General features: G+C 33.5%; 1 long non-coding RNA gene across 3 annotated transcripts; it reads right to left on the bottom strand.

Annotated features, from left to right (window-relative positions):
* Positions 1–1,711: 1,711 nt before the first annotated feature.
* On the bottom strand, positions 1,712–16,563 carry LOC130051249 (uncharacterized). Of its 3 annotated transcripts, none has more exons than XR_008799681.1 (4): positions 16,299–16,563; positions 10,258–10,470; positions 5,444–5,514; positions 1,712–3,636 (listed from the first exon to the last, which is right to left on the bottom strand). It is a non-coding gene; the product is annotated as an uncharacterized LOC130051249 (long non-coding RNA). The 3 variants fall into 3 exon arrangements; XR_008799680.1 differs by having other exon boundaries at positions 14,566–16,561; XR_008799682.1 differs by lacking the exon at positions 16,299–16,563 and adding an exon at positions 14,467–14,483.
* Positions 16,564–25,624: the final 9,061 nt, after the last annotated feature.

Here is a 25,624-nt window from a genome sequence, read left to right as displayed (position 1 = left end):
ATCTCTTCAAATAATTAATAATATCTACTATTCTAATTTCTAGCGCGCATTGATTAAATTGTTTATATTGCTCTGATACTTAAAATATAGAAAATCCGTCTTTAACAAAATTGAATTTTCACCTGATACCTACGACACGATGTCACATGTGAACACACACCGGAAACTCACTACAGAGTGTATAAACTTGATATATTACATGAAAGTCACTACATTTAGTCTGGCGGTTGATTGAAGGAATTAAAAGGGAACTCAAGTGTTTCAACCACTTCTCAAAAAACAACTTTTTGGGGAATTTATATAAATATCAGAGAGAGAGAGAGAGAGAGAGAGAGAGAGAGAGAGAGAGGCTGTCTAGTGTTTTGTCAGTTGAACTAAAATATACTCTTCTGTAACAGAAATTAATGTTAAAAAGATTTGAAAAAGGTTTTCAGTCTAAGAAGCTAAATTCAAGATAAGTTTAATTATTTGAAGATATCATCAATTCATTTGATGCTTGCAACAATTCAATGAAACATGTTCAGATAATTACTAAAATCTACAATTCTGAATTATTGCGCGCATTGATTGAATTCTTTATAGCATTGAATACTTTGATGAGTTGATTAGGCTATAGTTGAATTGTTGTTCTCTTCAAATGAATTACTGATATCAACAATTGAATTGATGCCCTCCACAATTTAATTAAAAAAAGCTTTAATTCAATTACTGGCGCTTCAATTCAATTACTGTGTGTAATAGTTTAATTATTGCTCTCTTCAATTGAATTGATATTTATTCAATTGATGCATGCAATACTTCTTCTAGATACAACAACTATCTAATTAGATCTGTCTTGAATTCATTATATTAATTGAAGTGTTTCTCTCTATATAAGAGTTGATGTGCTCATTAATTTCTTGTACAAAAATCGTTGTAAATAATTAAGATATTTTCAATTGAATTAAAGAGATTATTAAATCAATTATACGGAGCTCAAAATCACATGCCGCGCTGAAGTATTGCAGTCATCAGTTAAATAAATGCGCGCAGCAAACCCATTATTGCTCTCATACATTGAATTGATGGGCAGCGCGCATTATTTAATATATGGGCGCAATAATTGATGTGAACACCTAATCAATTGATGAGAACAATGATTGATTTGATGCGCACGTCAATTGATTATTACGGGTAATAATTGAACTGATCTTTTTATCTGAGTTTTTGTTAATTTGGCGCTCCTTATCAGTCACACTTGTAATATAACCAATGTTGCATTCAAAGGCGTCTGTATCCTGAATGTCCTTTATGTCGAAATACGACACCAAAGGCCATTTAAAGGTGACCATACAGGAAATATTCCTGGTTATATGACAGTGTACTACAGTGCTTTAAAGATCTTTTTTTTTAATATCTGAATACAGACACTGCTCAAGTCACAGGAAGAACTTGTACCAAGGACTTTTAAAAATACTGTGTGTCCCTGCATCCATCATGAATCTGATCGTTCAGAGTTCAGGATTTTTCTTTCGTACTACTCTTTCAGCAATCTATCAAGAGATACTGAATTTATAAGACTCTATTAAATTGTCTTGATTTTTCATTAGTATTTGAGAAGACACTGAGTAAAAATACTCCTAATCCAATTTGTCACTTGCGAAGTCCAAACCTAATGAAAACTACACCAATTTTAAGACTTCTTTAAAGCAAAGTACAACCAACTGCAAAATATAGGTGTACATATTTATTTCATAAGCATACAAAGCTGATCAATTTAGCTCAAAAAACCTCATATGATGTAAATAAAGCTACTCTTTAGTCTTAAAACAGCAGACACTTAATGTTCATTCATATTTGAAATTTGAGTTAGCTATCAAACTTGAAATATCTATTGAATATAAATGAAAACAAGTTACAAGTAAGAGCATGGTACTATCAATTACATTATAAGTACATTAGTGTTAAACTGCAATTAGTTTTAGTTAAATACTGTTATATTATCTTAGTATATTCATTCAGTCTTTCAATCGCACATGAATATAAGGCCTTGGAATACCATTAAACTTTTTGTTCAATTCAAGATATAGATGGAGAATTATTTCATGTGTACTGCTGTTGATTATATATTTATCAATTTTGAATGAACCAATGTATGGTGTACAATGAATGACAAATGCTGATAATACATCTTGTATATAAAACTAGTATCAAAACCATTTACAAGAAAGATTTAAGAAACATATATGCCCTCCATATTACAATATTGAAAATGATCATTTAGAATGTCTGTAGCAAAAGTTACAATGTATCTATTAGTCAGAGGCAACCATTATATGTGATCTCTAAAGGTACTGAGCAGATATTTTCAAATAACCAGTTATTTGAGTCCTGACCTTTGACCTTGAGAGTTTAAAACCAATGGGAGCCATCTATTCTTTAGGCGGCACCAGACTACCAAGTTTGATGTTTGTCAAACAAGGGTTCTCAAGATACTGAATGGACAAAATCTGATGTCCAGAGTAGTTTGACCATTGACCTTAAAATGAATACTAGATATCTACACTTATGATGTGTCAGTGTACCAAGTTTGATGTCTGTCAAGAAACGCAAACTCAAGATATTGTGTAGACAATACCTATGTCCGTAGCATTTTGACCATTGACCTTGTGACTTCAAAATCAAATGGAGTCATCTACTCCTTTGGTAGAACAAGTGTACCTGATTTGATATCTCTCAAGCAAAGAGTCCTCAATATATTGAGCAGACAATATCTTGTCATGTCCAGTTTGACCCTTGACCTTGTGACCTCAAAATCCATGGGGTATCTAATTCTTAAGGAAAATTAGTGAACCAAGTTTGATGTCTGTCAAGCGAATGGTTCTCAAATATTGAACGGACGGTATCTTACTATGTCCAATTTTACCTTCAACAATGGGATCTGGAAATCAGTAGGGGTCATCTACTCTCTAGGGGCAACCGCTGTACCAAGTTTAGTAACTGTCAGGTAAAGGGTTGGTTCTTTAAATATTCAGTGGACAATATTTTATTATGTACAGTTTGACCTTTGTCCTTGTGACTTCAAAATGAATATGGGACATTATGGGACATATACTTCTTAAAGGAAACCATCTACTTCTTAAAAGAAACCACCTACTTCTTAAAAGAAACCAGTATACCGAGTTTGATGTCTGTCAGGAAAGCGTTCTCAAGATATTGAACAGACAATATCTTACTGTGTCCAGTTTGACCCTTGACCCTGTGACCTGTAAATTAATATGGTTCATTCACTATCTAGGGGCAATCATTGTACCAAGTTTGGAAACAGTCAAGCAAAAGAAGTCATTAGATATTGAGCAGACAAGATTTGCTCTACAGACCGAATTAGTCATGTAAAACAATATATACGTCCCCTCTCGTTCAAATGGAGGGGGCATAAAAATTGGATTAACTCTTTGTAACACCTCTGCCAGGAAGTAATTTTTTTAACAGCAAACTTTCCACGACACCATGTTAAACTGGACAGCGATTTCTCCTTCCAAATGGATTTTAGACAGTCAACCTGAGCCAGAGTTTTTCCTAGTTTGATGAAAGTCTCAAATTGTCTTTACAAAGCTGCCTTTTCTGCAGTGGTCCAAGTGTGGCACTGAACATTGGCTGTAATAAAGAATGGACAGTACATATCACTTGAAACAGTTGTACAACAGTTTCTTGAAAGATTGTCCAACTCATTTTCTCTATCATTTACCATAACTTAAAGTAAATGATTTCAAATCAATAATATATTTTTTAAATGTTCTATCCTAAACCTTTATTAAACTACCAATAGATATTTAATATAAAATAAGAATATTGATAAAACTGATGTATGCTCCCCAAAATACATCTCACCTGAATGAACTATTTCAAATAACAAATGATTCACACAATGCTCAATAAATGTTGATATATTGTTGGAATGAAGGTTTCTTTATCATATATAAGGTATATGTTGAGTGATGTTGACCTTTACAAAATGACCTTGAGTGACCTTTGTCTGAAAGCCATTTGCCTATTACCTATCTGCACGATTTATGATCCATACTTGTTTAAAAACTAATGAAATAAGGCACTTTTCCTTATATATAAGGTGTATATTCTGAGTGAGCCTGACCTTCCCAAAATGACATTGGTCCAAAAGTCTGGTCATGAGTAAACTTTGAGTAGAGTAACAGAAAAATATGACTGTCCAAAATCCCAGCATTAAATTGGTGCAGCCTAAAGAACATTTGACTTTTGAGTCATGTGATCATGACCCTCTACAAATAACCTGGGCATAAGGTTTATGACATACTTCTTGGCTATAAGCAGCCTCTGTGTCAAGTATGACTTCTCCATGCACCTCTAACTTAGAATATTAACATTCCTAAGACTTCATAATCTGAAACTCCTAAACTGTGCCCCTAAACTTGTCTGAATGACTTGTGTTCAGGGTCATGACATTTCTTTGATCATATTTTAATTAATCTTGTATAATTTCCTGAAGTTATTTCATAATAAAATTACATTATAGAGAAGAATTTTGCATTGCACACCCAGAAACCTTGACCTAGCTTGTCCAAATGATTATCATCTGATGCTGGTTGTTGCACATTCTTTGAACACAAGCAACCTCTGCACCTAGTATATTATTCTCCTGTTTATCTCATCTTGCAATTTATGGCAAGGACAAACAAGATGTGTTTGTGAAACACAAATGCACCCGATAATGGCCAATTCTGAAGATGGCCAAGGTCAAAAGGACAAATATCTTGGTACCAGTAGAAAGATCTTGTCACAAGAAATGTTCATGTACAATATGAAAGCTCTAATATTTACCATTTAGAAATTATGACCAATGTCAATTTTTTCTCAAAAAGTAGGTCAAATGTCAAGGTCAAAAGGTTTAGTACCCACGGAAAGGTCTTGTCATAAGGAATACTCATGTGAAATATCAAAGCTCTAGCTCTTACTGTTCAAAGGTTATTAGCAAGGTTAAAGTTTCAGACAGAATGACAGACAGGACAAAAACAATATCCCCCCCCCCCCCCGATCTTTGATCTAGGGGGCATAAAAATATCTGTAATCTTGTCCAAATGACCCTCTGCTAAGGTCAGGACATACCCTTAAGTTAAAGCAAACAAGGCTCAAAATTTTTCTAATTTCAAAGAAACAACAAAATGATCTAAATTAAGTAAACTTTGTCCAATCATTATGAAAACCCTAGGTGCAGATTTTTATATGTCTTTATGATTTGAGAGAGTGTACACATTTTAAGAAAATTCCATTAGCTAGTCTCCTAAAATGAGTACAGCCAAAATTATGCCTACAGACAAATCGACAGACAGACAGACCAACAGACAGACATGGCGATTCTAATATACCCTCCTAAACTTCATTTGCTTGGGAATAACAAAATATAATACAAATTATGACATACAAATACCTCGCTTTTTTCTTCCCGACTTCCTAGATGAGCTTGGGGGCCTCAGTATCTGCATTCCCTCTGAATATAGTCTACAACATTGAAGAGATAAAGCTTTAAAATGTTTGTACTGCTGTAAGTTACTATTAACAAAATGTAAATGAACTTTAAATATGTAATATACATATCGCGTTTTCCAAACACATAAACAAGTTACTTCCACCCTGTGTATGTGGGGACTCGGGCAAGTGTTGATGTCTCTATTTGAGTGAAATCCAATAACAAGAATATTAGTAATTGCTTCCCCAAACTGCATCTAACCAATGAAGTTGAACTACTTCATGTAACAAATGACTTGCACAATGATATATAACTTTTGAAATAAAGGTTCTTTTCTATATAAGGTACATGTTGAGTGACCTTGATCTTTCCAAAATGATCTTTAGTGACCTAATCATTTGAAATTTATTAAGTTGCCTATTTAACTTATCTGTGTAATATATGGTCAATACCTATTCAAAAACTTTTTCCTTGTTAAATATAACCTTATTTTATTACCAAACATTTTGTCTTCACGCCGCACAACACAGTACACGTTAACATTATTTCACATTAGGAAATACTGGTCCAATCATTTTAAATATTGAATGTTTTTAAATCTTCTTTTTTTTAAATGCATTCATTATTTCTAAGTTACATTTTAATTTCTGAGGTGCAGGGTGGTGAGTAGGAATGTTATTTTTGAAATCATCACAATTAAATCATATCAAGATTGTGAAACTAAATTCAACATGCTTTAAACCAAATTTCAATGTGTTGATTGAGAGACAAAAGATTTTTGAAATCCAAATATAAACTTTGAATATTTTAGAAAGAGATAACAATGTTAAAAAGTTCTTGGATATCAACATGGTTGGTTACTACAGGCTTCTCAAAAGAATTGATCACTTTGTATTGACATTGAAACTCACTTAACAGTTTAAGTGTGTGAAAAATCTGTATTGACAATGAAACTCACTACATGTGTGTGATAAATCTGTATTGACATTGAAACTCACTACATGTGTGTGATAAATCTGTATTAACATTGAAACTCAATATATGTGTGTGATAAATCTGTGTTGACATTGAAACTCAATATATGTGTGTGATAAATATGTATTGACATTGAAACTCACATGTGTGTGATAAATCTGTATTGACATTGAAACTCACTACATGTGTGTGGTAAATCTGTACTGGCATTGAAACTCACTACATGTGTATTGATCTGTACTGACATTGAAACTCACTACATGTGTGTGATGTGTACTGGCATTTAAACTCACTACACGCATGTGATAAATGCGTACTGGCACTGAAACTCATTACATGTGTGCAAATGTGTACTGGCACTGAAACTCACTGCATGTGTGTGATAAATATATATTGACATAAAACTCACTGCATATATCAGATGTGTTCTAACATTGAAACTTGCTACATGTGTGATAAATGCATATGTATATTGGCATGATATCACGTGTGCATTGCATGTGTGTGATAAATGGAATCCTTCATTCGTATGAATGGGAGATAGGGAAATTCCACCGAGGGGACAAGATTTGCAGTCTAGGACGAGACTTTGCTGAGTCTTAAGCAGTGAATCTTGTTCCAGAGGTGGAATTTCCCTATCCCACATGAGCAAATAATAAAGTGTTATTTTTCTCACATTTTATCAGTTCAGTATTTTAATTCAAGAGCTTTGAGAAAATTCAAAATTATTGAAATCCTTCTTTGAATATATGCAAAAATTAATTACACAGTATGAAGATCTCAGCATACCTGAAAATGGTTTACAATATAAGTGTAAAGTACAAAACCCAAGGTTGTCCATAAAAAAGCTATACATAATATATATCAAATTGAAATTTGAAGAAAACAATACAAACTATTTTTCTTTATCGTGTAATGTAAATCAGAAAATATACGACATACATATGTACATCACAAGCAAAGATATGTCTTAGCAGTGTAAGACAGAAAAATCTTGTATGGCTGTCTCACATGGGTTGAGTTGGTCTCACACTAGTGATTATGTGAGAAAGATGTATATTGCCTTATACTGGCATGAGACTCACTATTAATATATAATCAATTGAAATAGAGTCTGTATATTGATGAAGCAAACTAAAGGCCAATTTCATTTGTCCAAAACTGGTGTACACTGCATTGCATACGTTACAAAACTGGTGTAAAACAACGCATTGAAAAATAAAATAAACTGTCGAAAACAAAAATATGGCAGAACATGTTATTTTCATTCTTGCCACTTTTATAATATATTCAAATCATCCAAATCCTTGACATAATTCACAAAGATCCCATAAAAGCATGAACATGATACATGCATGCAAACTATATAAACGGTGAAGCTGTTATGTATGAATTCTCATATTTTCAGTTGATGTTAATTTGTTAATCACCTCATATACCCTGACAAACTAGACAGTGATTCCTTATATTTATGTTCCCAGAACTTAGGGTATACTCTGTTCTCAATAACTATACAAGAGATCCTTTATATGCAATCTTTTTAAGATGATTGTACATACATGTATATCATTTGGATGTGCAGAAAGATAGTATTTTAGTCTGAATGTGCATGCATTGGATTTTGGTACACTAACTTGGGAATCAGTCTAAATTTTTTTTTGTTCTTTGAGATTGTTTAATATTCATATTGTAGGCATTTATTAATTAAGACTTGTAATTTTTAAGATTTTTATTTTTAAGATATTTTTAAGATATTTATTAACTGATCTGCATGTTCAAAATGACCAATCTGCACATGCATGCAAAATTTCATTTTGATTGGATTTAATACTAAAATGTCTGTAACTTTCTTATGAATAAAGTGAATGAGTTGATATCACAGCATAGTAGATAGTATGTGTATCTATATAGATTGGTGTAATACAAAAATGCCAACACTCAGTATATGCATATCCTGTCTTTTGAAGATTCTATATTTTTTCTATATTTCAAGGACCATAATGTTTATGTTTTTCATTAAATTCTTCTGAAGTTGAGGATTTTAGTATGTCTTGGCACTTACAAATTGGTATGGTTAAAATTACTAGCCAGCATGTGCATGCACAATTGTGCTAAATTTTGATTAGACAATTTCAAAATCTCCACAGCTTTCTTATATATGATGCAAACATGAAATTCAAACTAATTATGCTAATCATATGTACATGATACAAATACCTGTTGGATGACATCAACAGAATTACAGATTGACATATGCACATAACGTGCATTGCTTTCTTTCATTTTTTGGTACTGAAATGACCACAACTTTCTTATTAAAGGGTAATTAAATTAAAATGATTTTTTGCTGTTGATTTACAATATGAATACCTACACATGCACACGTCAAGCATTTCATTCTGATTAGTTGCATACGTAATATTTAGATAACTGGTAAATCTCTTATGAATGAGAAAAATGGAATTATATTGACATATTCCAGGTACATACTATAAAAACTTAGAACGTAAGATTATGATTAGTTGTGCAGAAGCACAATGACATAATTTCTTAAATGGGGGGATGTTTGCTTAAACTACTCTCACACATCCTAACTGAAGAGCAACTTGAACTGACCAATGCAAGTCTGTCTTCCATTCTGAGTGATTGATGAAAAGTTCCTGTGGTTTTAAAAACGATAGAAAATGCATTGTTCCTTCAAATATATTGTTGGTGCGAACAGATATTCTAAGTATTTTTACAAACTATGGTCTTTCTCTGATCGATTGAGAGGGGTCGTAAAATCTTATGTCAGTAAAATAAAGGAGACATAATAGAAATTTGAAGGAGTGATTATTGGGATACCAGATCCCCCCCCCCCCCCCCCCATGTAAATATAGAAGAGAGAGGGTTAATTTGTGATGAGCCACTGTGATGAAATCTCCAAATGTTTTAGATATACATATACAACAATATAAGATAAACAACTTTGTATTCAATATTTGTATTCACCTGAGGATGGATGTTAAAATCCAGAAAGCACTAGCGATTTGAATATATTTTGGAACTGCATATTTTCCTGCTTTTTTATTTAATTATTTTGACTGTGTGATATCAACTCTTTCTATTTGGATTATATATATATATATATATATATATATATATATATATATATATATATAAATTGATGATCAGATGGAGTTCAATCACATAACATTTATTTCTCTACAGGCTGTTTCGTAAGGGGATGGTTTCCCCTCACTCGTCGGGAAAAAAATGACATCTAACGAAAAACATCCGCATGGCTGAGAATATGTTACACAGAAACATACTGGATAGTTGCTAAGCATGATTACACACAGGATTGAGTAAATAGAAATATATATATATATATATATATATAGAGAGAGAGAGAGAGAGAGAGAGAGAGAATTAAATACACACTAAGTCTTAAGGTTCAAGCCACATAATGCTGTAAATTGTAGGTGGAGGACCTCTGGATAGTGAGTACATGCTGCATAGATGTTCCCTATGACCCCCACCAATGATACATTGCCTGATAATTCATTTAAAAATGTTAAAGGAAAGAAATTCCAATCTTGTTTTTGATATTGCACTTTCTTCTCATTTATTTTGATAAAAGGGGTGCTTAGTTTATTAAATTCCTGAAAAAAAGCAATCGATAGAAAAATGCTGGTTAAATTTCGAATTGGAGCCTAGTAGGAAAAGAATACAGTACCTAAAATTTCTTGTGGTTAAAAAGTTAATTTCGATCTCATGGTGACATGGATGATTATTTATATGAATAATTTGTCACATACTTGACTCCAAGGAGGTTAGGTTCTTCATAATGATATCCAAGCTAGTTCCTCTCTTCTTTCTATGTCTCTACTGGCATTTTGAGACACACAGTTTTTGGGTGGTTTTCCACTCCTATTACAAGCTTCCTTAAACAGCACCTGGGTAGCCACTTTCAGAATCATTTACATGGTTCCCTGCATGTTTCATCTGTATCTCATAATCTGTTGCGTCAACTATGAAAAAGAAACTTGACATTAAAATCAAATGCAAAGAATCTAATGAAACATTAGCTTGCATATACACATGTATTTATATTATTTTTCAATCTAACATTGCATGGTGACACATATGATTAACATATATAACATGGAAATATTTCCTAAACATGGATTATTAAAGTACAAATACATGTATGCATATTTAAGAAATAAGTTTAATTTTTTAAAGTATTTAAGGGCATGAACTGCTGGGCACCTGTAAAGTGCGAAACGAAATCGAAACGAAACGAAATCCGCCGAAACGAAACGAAATCTACCGAAACGAAACAGATTGTATAACCGATCTCTTTTAATTATATCAGTTAAGCCGAAGGCCTACATCAAAGGGGAGGCGAATTTTATTGATATGTGGTAACTTTCACAGGGGCCTAAGATGCCATTTTTAATTATTATAATTAAAAGAGTTTGGTTATACAATTTGTTTCATTTCGCTTAGGTAGGTTTCGTTTCGTTTCGGTGGGTTTCGTTTCCTTTCGACATATTTCGTTTCGTTTCGGTGGATTTCGTTTCGTTTCGGTATATTTCGTTTCGTTTCGCACTTTACAGGTACCCTGAACTGCTGCGCTTTACGCCAGCATACTTCATGAAGAGTGTTGGTGCTTCATGAAAAGTATGGTGCATGTTTATGCCCTCTGACATGTAAATAAACATCATGATCTGAATTTTTAACATATTATGAACACTCAACTTAATATATTTAGTGGTACCAGACTACTATACATAAATGTAAGCTTAAATATTCTTGTATGTGTTGCTCTATTTCTACTGAATAGAAGTAGAATAGTATTCTTACTAGGCCTACTATATAATTGATACCAATAGAATTCGAATGCTGGACAACTCGCCCCCAAGACAACTCGCCCCCTCTTAGGACAAGTCGCCCTCTCTCAGGACAAGTCGCCCCCTTCTCTTGAGACACTCGCCCCCCCAGGGTTTGACATTAACTTTTTGGGGCACTAGACCAATCGGGCTACTTAAAATGATTTTTGCTAGACCTGACCTTACATCCACTAGCCCTGACCAACGTTCCAGAAATTTTTTTTTATAAGATTCTCCATATCTAAATACATGTACTTAATTTAAATGAAAAACGTTAAGTTTGAACTAAAATGCATTTAATTGTCTCAAAAAAATCTTTAATCTCGTCATTCAATTTGATGCTTTTACTTTCAACCCTATTTTCAGTTTCATTAAATTTTTACCGGCACGGAAATTCTTTAATCCATTTAGAATAAATTGACCTCAATATTTTTTTTTAAAATTTCTATTTCATAAGCCCTAGCTGCTTTGTTTCTTCCCAACGTTTTCCTTTTTTTTTCTTTCTTGAGACATCTTTTGCTTTCATTGAGGACGAGATTTCATATTTGATTATATAGACATTCCCGCACATATGTTTAATAAACACTTTCTTATATTCAATTCAAATGAACTGTTTTGGTGGTTTTTTTTAATGAAAGTGAATTCAATAATTCTATTTAACCAAAACATAACTTTACACACATTAACAATGTGTAGATGTCGTAGAACATCACTTACGACCGCGACTTATTAGAACTAAAGATAGAGATTATGTCATCATGTGGTTCATTAAATTGCTCGCAAACTCTTTACAGTTATTTTTTTTATGAATAAAATATTTTATGATTTAAAGTAAAGTTTCTTAAATTTGTTCCTATTTTTAACACGACCAGTCGGACTAGTAAATAAACATTTTACCCAACCAGACCTATCATTTAGTAGTCTCGGTCGGTCGGGCGTGCCTTAGTGTCAAACCCTGCCCCCAATATTATATATAAATATATTATCACATTTTATTTTTATTTTGTGTGTGTTATTTACACTTTTAACATTTATCAATGATGAAGCATGTAACACTCTAGTAAACTCGCTAGTTACATCCAGATTAGATTACGGAAATGCATTGCTTTATGGTGTTCATTCTAAACACACCAGCAAACTTCAGAGGGCACAAAACACAGCTGCAAGATTAATAACACGCTCAAAAAAATCCGACCATATTACTCCTGTTCTAATAGATCTTCACTGGTTCCCAGTTGAGTACAGAATTCAATATAAGATACTTCCTTCATACTTTCAAATCTCCCAACAACCTATCTCCAGTTTACATAAAGGATATCCTTACAGTTTACAATCCCACACGATCACTAAGATCCGAATCTCTGCATCTTCTCCAGGTACCTCGGACACGTACGAAAACATATGGGGATCGACGTTTGGACAAAGCTGCATCGAGTCTCTGGAATTCTCTGCCTTTTAAACTCAGACAATGTACTTCATTGTCTAATTTTAAAGTGGACCTCAGAATGCATCTCTTTAAATTAGCTTTTAATTTGTGATTATTTTTATATACTTAGTGCTCTTACATACAGCTCTTACAGTGCTGTTAACAAAAAACAAACACCCCCCCCCCCCCCCCCAAAAAAAAAAACCCCTGCTGTTTGTTATTATGCCTATGTCCTTGTTATGTATTTAATTATTCCTAAGGGTTGTTTTAAATTGTTTCATATGTTATTATGGTAATCATATCATATCGCTATATATTAATAATAATATTTATGCATTTTAATTCTGACACTATGAATATTTTATTCACATGTATGTGCACATCGATTTTATATTATCTTTTCTTTCACATTTGTAAAGCGCTTTAGAGAACTAATGTTGATAGGGTGCTATATAAATCTTTTAATTACAATTACAATTATAAAGATATGTCTTTTTCTTTCATACTTTAACACGAATGGTAAATTCTAATAGAATTATACATATATTTAATTATTGCATTTCAGAAAAAGTTATATTTTTCATAAATCAATTGGCAAGGAAAATTATATTTACTGATCTTCAGGTAATTGATTAAATGTCTCTAATACTGAGAAAATTTTGAGGGTGTGGGTGTTTCTTTTATCGATATAGTATACATAAGTGTAAAGGTGAAGCATGAATATTCTGATACATGTAATTATCTTTTAATGCATTTCTCAACTAATACCCGTTGAAAAATAAAATTCCCATTTTAGAAATTTTATAACGGCTTTGCTTTACTGATTCTTTTTACGCAGTGTGATTCTTTTTACGCGGCGATTTCAAAGTGTAAAGAACTCTGATGATGAGTAACTCATAACGTTTGAAGTAAATTTATAACAGCTTGGGGGAAATGAAACAATTAGATTTAACAACAGACGAAGATTATTGATAATTATACAACGTCAGCTGTAGACCAAGCTAATACTCTCCCTATACCAAACGCTAACTTGTTTCCGCTGAAATTATATATTTTACATGTACATAAAAGTGATGATGAATTTACTGAACCCAAACACTGGATTTCCACTAAAATCGTTCGTCTTGCATAAAAAGACATGAAGTTCGGTGTTAATGTGAACACGTCTTATTGTCTGTGATGTATATACTATCTATAAGAAATTCATTAATTTTTGGTAATACACCTCTTGGATTTAGACCAAAAATAATAATTGTAAACATGTATGATATGTAGGAGCGAATTATCTCAAGAGAGGGGGCGAGTTGTCTTGAGGGCGGGTTGTCTTAGGGGCGAGTTGTCCCGATGAGGGGGTGAGTTGTCTTGAGGGCGAGTTGTCTTGGGGGCGAGTTGTCCTGATACCTAGAATTCATATACACACTATGGCAAAAATATTACAATGTAGGTTCATTGTTAATATTATTAAAATATCATACATACATGTATATCATACTATTTTACCACTACCCCTAAAACAGACATGGGCAATACTCATTATACTGCACAGGTATTTTAATCAATAAATATATATAAATAAATAAAAGGAAAAAACTCTATCTCTATAAATAGATGATAAATACACTATATATCTATCTATATGCATCCCCCCTCCCATTTTTCTATTTGTATCCATTTACAGATTAACAGCTGATTAAAAATTCAGATACCTGTAAATACTGGTAAACAGACAGACAGACAATGGTAATACATGTATATGCAGCACTGACTGATGTCTATAAACAATGATATCCTCATTTTATACTTACTAATACATAACTTTAAACACAGCACTAAGAAAATAATCTGACCCCTTTTTTTTTTCTTCTTCAGTCGGTCTACGGCACGAGAAAAATAATCTCCAAGTGCTGACAAATTCAAAAACTTCTGAATTTTTAACAATACTATTTTACATTTGTAAATGGTGCAAAATACAGATAATATTTTGAAACATAGGCTACACAAAATTGATTTACATAACTTCATTTATTTGAGAGTGTGAAATAACAAGAGTGTGAAGATTAAAACACTGTTACGTAATCGTTAGAGATGTCTATGAAACTCACGATAACATGTACCCAGTTCGAATCTCGTAATGGATTTATTATTTTTTTTTTCAATTTTATTTTTAGAAATACATATAAATAGTATCTGATTTCTTACAATTGAATAAGTAAAAAAATAAACAAAGATAAAAAATGTCATTTCTGCAACTTTATATGAAATTTACAAAAAGCCCTGGGGATCTTCCCCACTCGATTGAACAGTCTGTACATGTTCTGGTGCCGGTGTTGCGGTGATCGCTGTCGCTAGTGTTCAGGGTCGCTCTAAAAATAGCGGTAGCCCTTGACCGAAACCCCTTTATTTTTTTTAATGTAAGTTACACCGATTTGGCAACACTCTGAGAGAGAGAGAGAGAGAGAAATCCGGATCTGCTCTTGCCTTTTCATAAATTCAGTGAACTAGATTGGAGTTTCCATTTACTTAAAAAGTATATCTTCTTAACAGGACAAACATTGATAATTTAACATGAATTTGGTCTGGTATGAAAACACTGGATCTAGCTGCATGCACAAATGGGGATGGGGTTGGAGAGAAGAAAGGGGGGGGGGGACTTCATTTTGGGACAAATTACTTTATTTTTCATTCTATTCATATTGATGAGAGACACTTGAACCGCACATACTTTAAATGTCCTTGTCCCATTTGATTTCAACACCCTTTATTTGGAAATTTCTTTCAACGCCTATAAATCAACATATTATATAAAGTTGTTTATAGCCATGGCGTAAAGTCAACCATCAGATAAATTAACCCAAAATCTTTGCAACTGGTCGATGTTGGAACAAAATGAAATCTAAACAATTTCTTAAAATAAGGTAAACAATATTTTCCCCAAGAACTTGTTTAACCGCGCTTGACCACACCTTCCTTATTAAGGGGAAAGAGGCTGGAGCTATCCACCGGTTACCAGTTAATAATATCCAAAAATAGTGGTAATAAAGACCCAATTTTTTGGAGCTATGTACTTGTTTAATTTTCTTTGATATTGTCGCTTTGAAACGGGGTTTATATCTTTGAAAATATTGAAAATATTTTGCCAAGCTAAGATAGAATATTCTAAAGAGGAAATTCCAGTTGTTCGTCAGTTTGTTATATATCAATGTTATACATTAAGATACGCATATTCATCAAAGAATGACAAATATACTGTGTATAATAATTCAATTCTCATTTAATATTTAGAGAATTGTTGCTTTTAACGATGTTCATATGTCTAAAAAAAAACGTGTACACCGATATTGTATTGAAGAGGAAATTCTAACTATTCCTTGATTCTGTATTTGTAAAACATTTTGTCAAATCAATGATAAACCAAAATACTGAAGATAATCATGATGATATAAAACAAACACAAAAACATACAGAAAATGAAAACCATTGAACTATTTAAGCTTACACGCATCTAATTGTATCTTAGTCGTGTCAAAGGTCAACTTACTTTTTCTCACCATTACTGCAGAATAACGATACATCACATACCCCAATGTATTCAAACTAAACGGACGGGAACAAAAATATCAATTTTAAATCATTAATTGACTACTTATATTCAATTAAATAAACAAAAACACTTAGATTTGCATTGTCATCCACTCGACCTCGTTTCCTTAGGAAGTTGAATTTGCGCATGCGCGAGAATGTGGCAAGGATGCAAAGTGTGTAAGCACCCCATTATGGCTCGGTGTTGTGTGTAACAAAAGTCGTGTGTAACATGGAAACTCACACTATACAAAATTTTGTATTTTCTGGGTAAAACACGATGAAAAATTCCGATTTCAAGGGGTCTCCAAACCTACGACACACTTTTGTGTCGTAGGTTCTGAAAATGTCGTAGGTTGCTCGTGTGTAACCTTATACGTGTCGTAAGTGTCGGCATAGTGCGCGAACACACACACACACACACACACACACACATATATATATTCTATTCTCTTTTTGCTCTACATGTACAATTTTATTTTTCATTGAATTGCATGATACAACATACATCTAGAGGTAATATAAAAAAACAAATATTTCCAATTAAGTCTTATGATTACTTTTCTTTTTTTACATCAATGATAAAAAATTTATAAAGAAGCAGAAAACAATTATTGGGCATATGCACAGCTGACAGATAACTTGCGGTACCATTCGTCTAATTGAGCCAACGGGGAAATTACAGAAAATAATTTCACAGTAAAATGCAATTTTCTAAAGTGTAGATTTTTTCATTAATTTCCCCTAATTCTTTAACTGAATGAAATTAAAAGAATGTAACATGGGGATGGAATCTTTCATGGTAAAATGTCAAATCCACGAGTAGAATTAAAATTTTATTTTAAATCTTGGTTTAATGACTAAAGTTGATTTACACCCCAATCTAATTAAAATCAGATCCTAGAATACGCCCACAATCGCTACAATAGTATACGCAGAGTATACGGCGCGGATCTAAGAAGTCTGATTTTAATTAGATTGATTTACACCCACTACTGTGATGAAATATGAAGATAAGGAACAGTGCTCAGTCGCATAACTCCTACAAGCAATACAAAATATATAGTTGGGCAAACACGGACCCCTGGACACACCAGAAGTGGGGTCAGGTACCTAGGAGGAGTAAGCATCCCTTGTCGACCGATCACACCCGCCGTGAGTCCTACATCTTGATCAGGTAAACAGAGTAATCCAGTCAAACAGTGTGCCAAGAACGGCCTAACAATCGGCATGAAACACGTCAGAGAGCATTTGACCCAATGATAGGTCGTATTGGCAAACTAGATCACTATAATGATCATAGAATTTGCGAAGTGCTGATTTTAAACGAGATTTTTGAAACCCCAGTAACATGAACTTGTTTGTTAGTATCCTGCCTCGATTTAAAAACTGATCTCTTGCGAATCGAATCAGTTGAGAGACATAAACACCATATGCAGATTATAATGGAATATTACTACATAGATATAGGAAGTTGACAATGGAGAAGTGGAAATCACAAATCATCCTGTTTGTCATAAAGTTGAGTTGTTAGTTTGCCGTTAATATTTATTTCCAATGAAATATCTAAGTACGAAGCAGACGTGGACTCTATGGTGTCTTTTATTTCCAGTTCACAGGGACATTTCGAATCGACATATGAATGGAAATACTTATTGTTAATAGATAAAACGTAGTCGATATATCTAATTGTCGAGTTAAAGGCCACAGCAAGAGGTTTTTCTTCTCATGTAGAAGCTTTTGAATAAACTCTGCCTCATAAGATTATAAAAACAGGTCAGCTAACATAGGAGCAGAATCCGTGCCCATGGGAATTCCATCAGATTCTTAGAAGACTTGACCACCCAAAACTACGAAGATTAAGTCAGTGAGGAACTCCAGCATATTTTTAGTCCCCTACCGAGGAAGTCGAAGGAGACTTTAGGTTTTCACTTAGTCCGTCAGATCAGTTTCCCCTTAACTATAACTTACGTAATGAAACTGGAATATTGTTGCAATCCAGTAATTTTCCAGACCGGTAGGGGACTATGTATTGTCATGCAATAGTCTCAGAATTCTTGTTTATTTCAACTTCAGAGTACTTGTGCGTGGAATCAGAGTGGTGTTTAACAAAGTCATTTTTGGATGACTGATCACTAGATATGAATATTTCCTTTTTCCATTTTTGTAGAAAAACCAACTGCCTATGATATCAAAGAGTCCAATTTTTAATTTATGGAGACGAATGGTCGTATAACGTGTTGAAAAGTCTGGATGTTGTTGATTTGAGAAAAGTTTTGCGATTTCAAATTTATCAAAAGTGCTTTAAAAAAAATCATAATCCACATTTGATTTACACCACTTCTGGCATATGTTGTAGCACAGTATGTTTCAAGTTTCTCCCTCACAGCTGTTGATATTTTCGTGAGGAGCAAAGATAGGGCTTGGTAGAACATTTACTGGATCCATCAATGTATCTTTGTAAGTTGTTTTTTTTGGTGAAGATTAGGAATCCAGTATAGGTATGGTAACTCATATTCATCCATCCCATTGAGTGGAATATTAAATGTGTCTAAAACTGAAGCATGATTTAAAAAGAATTCATCTTTTGAAAGGGTAGTTGGAGTGTAAGTACGATTACCAAATGTGGAATTGATGCCAAGTTCGTTTAAAATATAATTGTAATAATGAGTCTTACAAACAAAGACAATGTTGTTACGACCTTAGTCAGCTAGAATCAAAACATTCCTCATGTAACCTATCAAATTCTTTTATCGCTTCTGGTTTACCAAATAGAGAAGGATAGATGGTACGTACTTGTGTTTTGTTGTGTCTAATACGGGATTCTAATATTCCTCTTATACTTTTAATCCATTCTGACAATGTATCGAGTTCTTTTTCTTATTTAGCCCATCGTCTGGCAGAAAGTAAAGCTAAAGCGTGAAGCCCCAAAGTTAAAAAAAAAACAAACAAAAAAAACAAACAAACAAACCCAAAACAAGCACCTGTTAGGTGGAAGAAGCAAAAGGGAAGAATCCCAAGGGTCACATATGGCAAATATTATTTTCAGTGAAAGGTGGGGCAACTAGAGGGGAAAACCCCGAGGTTCCTAAATGGCATTTTACTTTAATTAAATGAAAGGCAGGGAAGCTAGAGTGAGAATTCTTGAGGGAATGACTTTAGTTAATTTAAGTGACAGGTAGGGCAAGGTAGAACGAATACCCACCGAGGTCCCAATAGGCAACTGTTGCTTTAAATGAAAAGCGTAGGAAGCTAAAGTGAAGTTGGAAGGCGTTTCTGATGAGTATTCAATTTAAGGTAACTGATGATAGTAAATATGAAGTAATTATGTAGAAACTACTTTCAATTCATATATTTCCTTCATCCCATCCCTGCCTCTTGCTTCTCTCATCATCCCCCTTCCCCGCCTCTCTCTCATTTTTTTTTGGTATCAAGGAAAGGTCCCAAATATATTAAGTGGACAAAACTAGGTATACCAATTGACCAACAGACAGGTGCAAATCATGTTGCTGGGGGGCGTACCATACATACGTAGTTGGGCAGTTTCCTTTATTCCCAGCAGAAACACATCACGTATGCTTTATAGTTACATGCATAAAGCACCACATCTGGCGATTCCCATGGAAGTGACATGATGTTACGTGCTGAAACGGGACCGCAATATCCCTGTGATGAGAGGTCGCTGAAGCCTATCAAATGTCTTTTTTGAAATGAAACGGGGTGACAATATCCTGGTATTGATATATTTTGTCAAATGTATTTTTCCCCTCAAGAATTACGTACTTCCCGGTGCCTTTAGGATTAATTCTATATTGTTAAGGATGTACTGTACATCGTCATAATGGCTGACTTCCTTTTTATACATGGATGAATCTGGTGTAGCATATATCCTTAAGTGCATGACACGAATGGTATTTGGGTTTGTGACATGAACATTGATTGATTTGATATTGATAACGTCCCTCTCGAGAAACTTTCACTCATATGGAGACGTCATCAATGCCAGTGAAGGGCTGCATAATTTAGGCCTTTGCTCGGCGTTTATGGCCATTGAGCAGGGAGGGATCTTTATCGTGCTGTGGTACGGGACTTCGGTTTTTGCGATATCATTCGAAGGACCGCCCCATTTAGTCGCCTCTTACGCCAAACAGGGGGTACTGAGGATCTATTCTAACCTGCATCCTCACGTTGTCGCAGGATACGAACTGGACTATTGTCATCCCCGTTTAAGGTAGCTCATTACACTAAACTTTTATTTAACGTAGTTCCACCCTCCTGTGACGTCATAAGATTTCGCAAAGTCAACGATGAAAGGTGAAGATAACGAGTAGTGATCATTCTCATAAATCCCATTAGCAATACAAAATAGAGAGTTGGGCAAACACGGACCCCTGGACACACCAGAGGTGGGAGGAGGACACATCCCCTGTCGACCGGTCACACCTGCCGTGAGCCCTATATCTTGATCAGGTAAACGGAGTTATCCGTATTTATTAATATTTATGCATGACAGGAACATAAATTTTGTTGGAGTCTTTTTGAATAATTATTGTAAAAAATCTTGTTAACCATGAAATATTTCAAAAGTCTAAGTTATATATGAATAATCAATTATATATTTGAAAATATTGAATCCAAGGGCAATAACTCTGTTTTCATAGAATCCTTTTTAATTCCATTACGCGATAGATTTCCTTTCTTTTTCACAAATATTTTGTATATTTTTTTAAAGAAACATTATCATAAAATTGTTATGAATACTATTATATCGTTTTAACCAGTTTTTGTGAAATTTTGATAAAGCTGTTTAAGGAAAAATGCAATTTTCTGACGTTGATAACAGGTATGTGTGTGCTAATTGATAAAACAATTTATTATGAATACCGCAACATACTTATTTTATCATTTTTATTTGTTACTAAGATGTATCATTTGAAAAGTCAACTATCAAATATAAGATTAAACCTATAATTCTGGAAGGGTAGAATTACCTTAATGGCTCATTAAAACACCTCTCATGAAGTACGATTTCACCATCGAAAGAGTGAAACAAGCTCTCAATTTTCTTATTGATTTTTGGTTGGGTTTTTTTTGTTGGTTTTTTTTTGGTGATTTTCCCCAGAATGATAAAAAGGTGTTTTGCTTGCAAATAAGGGATTCTAGAGTCCAAATTTCGCTGTGGTTTGGTGTATGATATGAATATCTAATAAAACATGTCTAAAAGATTCAAATATAAACGTTCTAATTTTTTAAATAAAAAAATATTGATGAAAATTGAAAACGTTATTTGTTAATATTTTTTTAATCTACGGATACATGTCAGTTCGAAAAGAGATATATCGAAGAAATGTATTATAAAAAATCACTATGAATTAATCTTTTCGACAGAAAGGAAATGTGACGGTGTCGTATTTTGAACCTCCCCCACCCCACCTTTGTTTGCTTGTCTCAAACCTATTAATATTTAATAAAAATATATACTTGCTTAACATTTTGTTTTCTGTTATTATTGCATCTGAATGAACAAGAAACTGGGTGATATTTCATTAAAGGGACTGATTCACGATTTCCCCCCAAATTTTGTTTTTCACTTTTAATTATCAAAATTAATCTATTGTTTATTTTGTTTAAAAGGTTTCACAAAAAATGAAGTTATACATTATCACAGAAGCTCATTTTAGAGAGTTTATCATTTGTTTTGTTAACAAATATTGCGGTATGTTCACGAAGTTTTCAAAGGAAATGGGTATCGATCTATGTTTATTTTATCTATCATATTTCAAGTATTCTTTAGGTAAAATGTGTCATCTAAAAGCTATATTTGTAATTGTGCAAAATTAAGATGCTTTATATAACAAAATTAACATTTCACTGGTTTGTTTGTATACATAAAGACTCGTAGCAGATTTAAGGCTAAAATATTGGTTTTATTCTTGCATTCAGAAGGTAAAAAGTTTGGGTGTCAACATTAAATGAGTTGTTTAACATCAAAAATGGAGAGAGAAAAAATTCAAAAAATGTGAACCAGTCCCGTTATTATTACGCATTCCACACGTTACACAAATTAGTTATTTTTCATTGATGCAATAATAGATATTACGTCATACTGAATATTAATTTTATTACTTAAAAAAAAAAACTTGTACTGGTTTCCCAGCAACTGATAACAAGAATGTCCAATCTAAGCTTTTGAAATACTTTGTACACGCAGAAGAAATGGTTGTATGGTTTTTTTTTTTAGGACACCCTTTCCATGTACCTGCGCACAATTCACTTGATGGCCGACAGAAGTGTTTTACAAATTATATGAGAAAGCTAAAATGAAAACAAAATTTCTTTAAGATCGCCCCTTTTATAGCGAAAGCAAAAGTTCTAGCTTTCTAATCTCCTATCTTTTCTTTTTAAAAGATAAGCTTGTGATAATTCAAATCTAGATCTGACAACAACAGCTGACATGGTGATTTTTCTAGATCTGACAACAACAGCTGACATGATGATTTTTCTAGATCTGACAACAACAGCTGACATGATGATTTTTCTAGATCTGACAACAACAGCTGACATGGTGATTTTTCTAGATCTGACAACAACAGCTGACATGATGATTTTTCTAGATCTGACATGATGATTTTTCTAGATCTGACAACAGCTGACATGATGATTTTTCGGATTGGAAGCTTGCGTGTTTGTCTGGGTAGTAACCTTGATTCGTGTCATTAGATGCTACCGTCTCCATGATCTTTCGATTCCGCCGCTAAAACACCACTCCCAAAATACATGTACAACTTTTCGGAATTCCGACAAAAGGATTTAATAACTACCATCTTCTTTCCGTCGTCTGTTAATCTTTCGCGTTAATCATTTTCAAGTATTAATCAAAAATTTAAAATATCTGACTAATTTTATTTTTTTTACTGTCTGATATTCATTTAAAGTGGCCCCTTTGATGGTAATGAAACAGCTCCGGTGCAGTATTCCACTCGGTCATTCAACAACCTTCAGATGAGTTTGCTATTTAGAATTCCGTTTTAACTACATGTAACTTGATATCGCAATCTCTCATCTTAGATGCATCATGGTGTTTAATATTTGAAACTCTTTTATCATGTTCAAAGCTAACCAATGACATAATGCTTTGTCTGAAATGTAATCGATAACAATGCTTTGTTTGATATTTCCCCCCTTCTCATATGACTAGCTATGAACTCATCGCAAATTGGAATTTGTAAATTAATAAAAACACAAGACAATTACTGGTTTTGATATTTATAATTTTTTTTTATGTCTGACTGTACTAAAGGAAGGCAGACTGCATGTCAGAGTAACTCGTAAATCTGATGTGCATTTCGAACCTCGTACATCTTACTACATTTTCCAAAACTTGTAAATCTGACAGTTTTTCCGAAACTCGTAAATCTTACGATTCATTCCGGACGGATCATTCGAATCTCATAAAGCTGATGGTTCGTTCAAAACTCGTAAATCTGACGGTTCGTTCAAAACTCGTAAATCTGACGGATCATTCGAAATTCGTAAATCTGACGGGTCGTTCAAAACTCGTAAATCTGACGGATCATTCGAAATTAGTCAATCTTACGATTTACTCAAACATGTACACACGCATTTTTTGACTGTTACATTGTATGGACAAATCAAAACTTTTACTGTATGAAATTGTTGGAATCACTTGTGAAAGAAATACTCGTAAAACGGTATATCCAAAAAATGGAATATACATTTTACAAAATGTATCAATTATAAAATACATACATGTATTAAAAATGGTTTAAGGATAGAATCCTCCCTGTATCTACCATAAGACTTGGAATGAAGAATGGCATTTACTAGATTTACGACTGCAAATCAGCAACTGGACAATGGAAAGACACAAATTGGTTGTATATAATTTTGTTTAACGTCTCTCTCCAGAATTTTACACTCATATGGAGACTTCGGAAACCTATTACGATAAGAATTTAAACATTCTACAAAAGTGAAAGCGTTGGAAGTCAGGGGCGTAACAAATCATAAGTGGAAGTGTAGGTACCAAGTGGCAAGGGGTCGTGGGACCTCTTAAGGTCCCCAGCGGGTTCAAGACCCTACCCTAGACGGAGGACTTCCCAAAACGGATTTAAGACGACTTTCTGGGGGTGAAAATTATGTGTAGGCCCGGGCTTTTGTGCTACCGTTGATATAATGAAATGCGCAAAATTTTGTAAAGAAAGAGAAATGCTTTTACATAGAAAGTTCCAAGCCAAATGGGCTGTGACAAAGCGCACTGGGTTGCGTTCTATATCGTAACGTCAAAATGGCGTTATCAAATCAAGATTTAGCGTTAGGCATATAAATCCTCAGGTCTATTTTACGTTTAGTGCCACTGTTTCTGTGTATTACGTGTGGGTGGTACCGTGTGTAACAGTGATAAATTGATTCCATTTCCTGTACTACGTGTAATATTAAGGATGTGAATCACACCAGAGAGGGCTGTTATGAATGAAAAGCGGAAGATATGTACAAAAATGTATTTGGATTAAAGCATTAAATTTACAGATTAAATAAAACTTGCAGTTTTAATGGAAAGTTATGAGGGAATAAATGAAACTCCAGAGAGACTACGAGTCCATGATGTACAGATCGACAATCTCATACGTTAACGCACTGCGCTAACTTGCGAGGTAATAAATGAATTTTTTCATTTATGGTTTGAAGTTGGCCATTATAACGAAGTGTTATTGTAACGAGGTTGGATGATACTCCAAAATATAGGAGATTGTTACGGCACATTATTCTATTAAAACATCCGGACATTCTACAATATACAAAGAAAGGGGGCGAAAATAGATTCCAGTGTCACATTCAAATTATCGAAACATATAAAAATGGAATGCCCCCTAAAAACATACAGTTAAGAATTATTCTCGTAACAACCCCCCCCCTTCCCCCTAACAAATAAATGTCTTCCTCGACATTCAAGTTAATATGTTGCAACTACATAGAGAAAAAGCTAGTTCCAATTAAAAAATTATTCCTCTCCATTTATATGATATACAAAATTGCTTACTGTTTATGTAATATCAGTACTTGAAAGAAAGTTGTACACAGACTTTGAACATATAAAACATCGGTTCTTTTATCCAGGAACAATAGCCTAAAACTATGTCTCTTTACAACTTATAGTACCTGAATATACCAAGACCATCATTTAAAAAAAACAAGCATTCTGAGAGTATTGCAAGGCAATACATAGTCCCCTACCGGTTGCAAAAATTACTGTACCACAACAAT

Source organism: Ostrea edulis, chromosome 1 (genome assembly GCF_947568905.1).
Source record: "Ostrea edulis chromosome 1, xbOstEdul1.1, whole genome shotgun sequence".
Classification (NCBI taxonomy): Eukaryota; Metazoa; Mollusca; class Bivalvia; order Ostreida; family Ostreidae; genus Ostrea; species Ostrea edulis.
The sequence above is the reverse complement of the archived record's forward strand: the minus strand, read 5'-3'. Positions and strand labels throughout refer to the sequence as shown.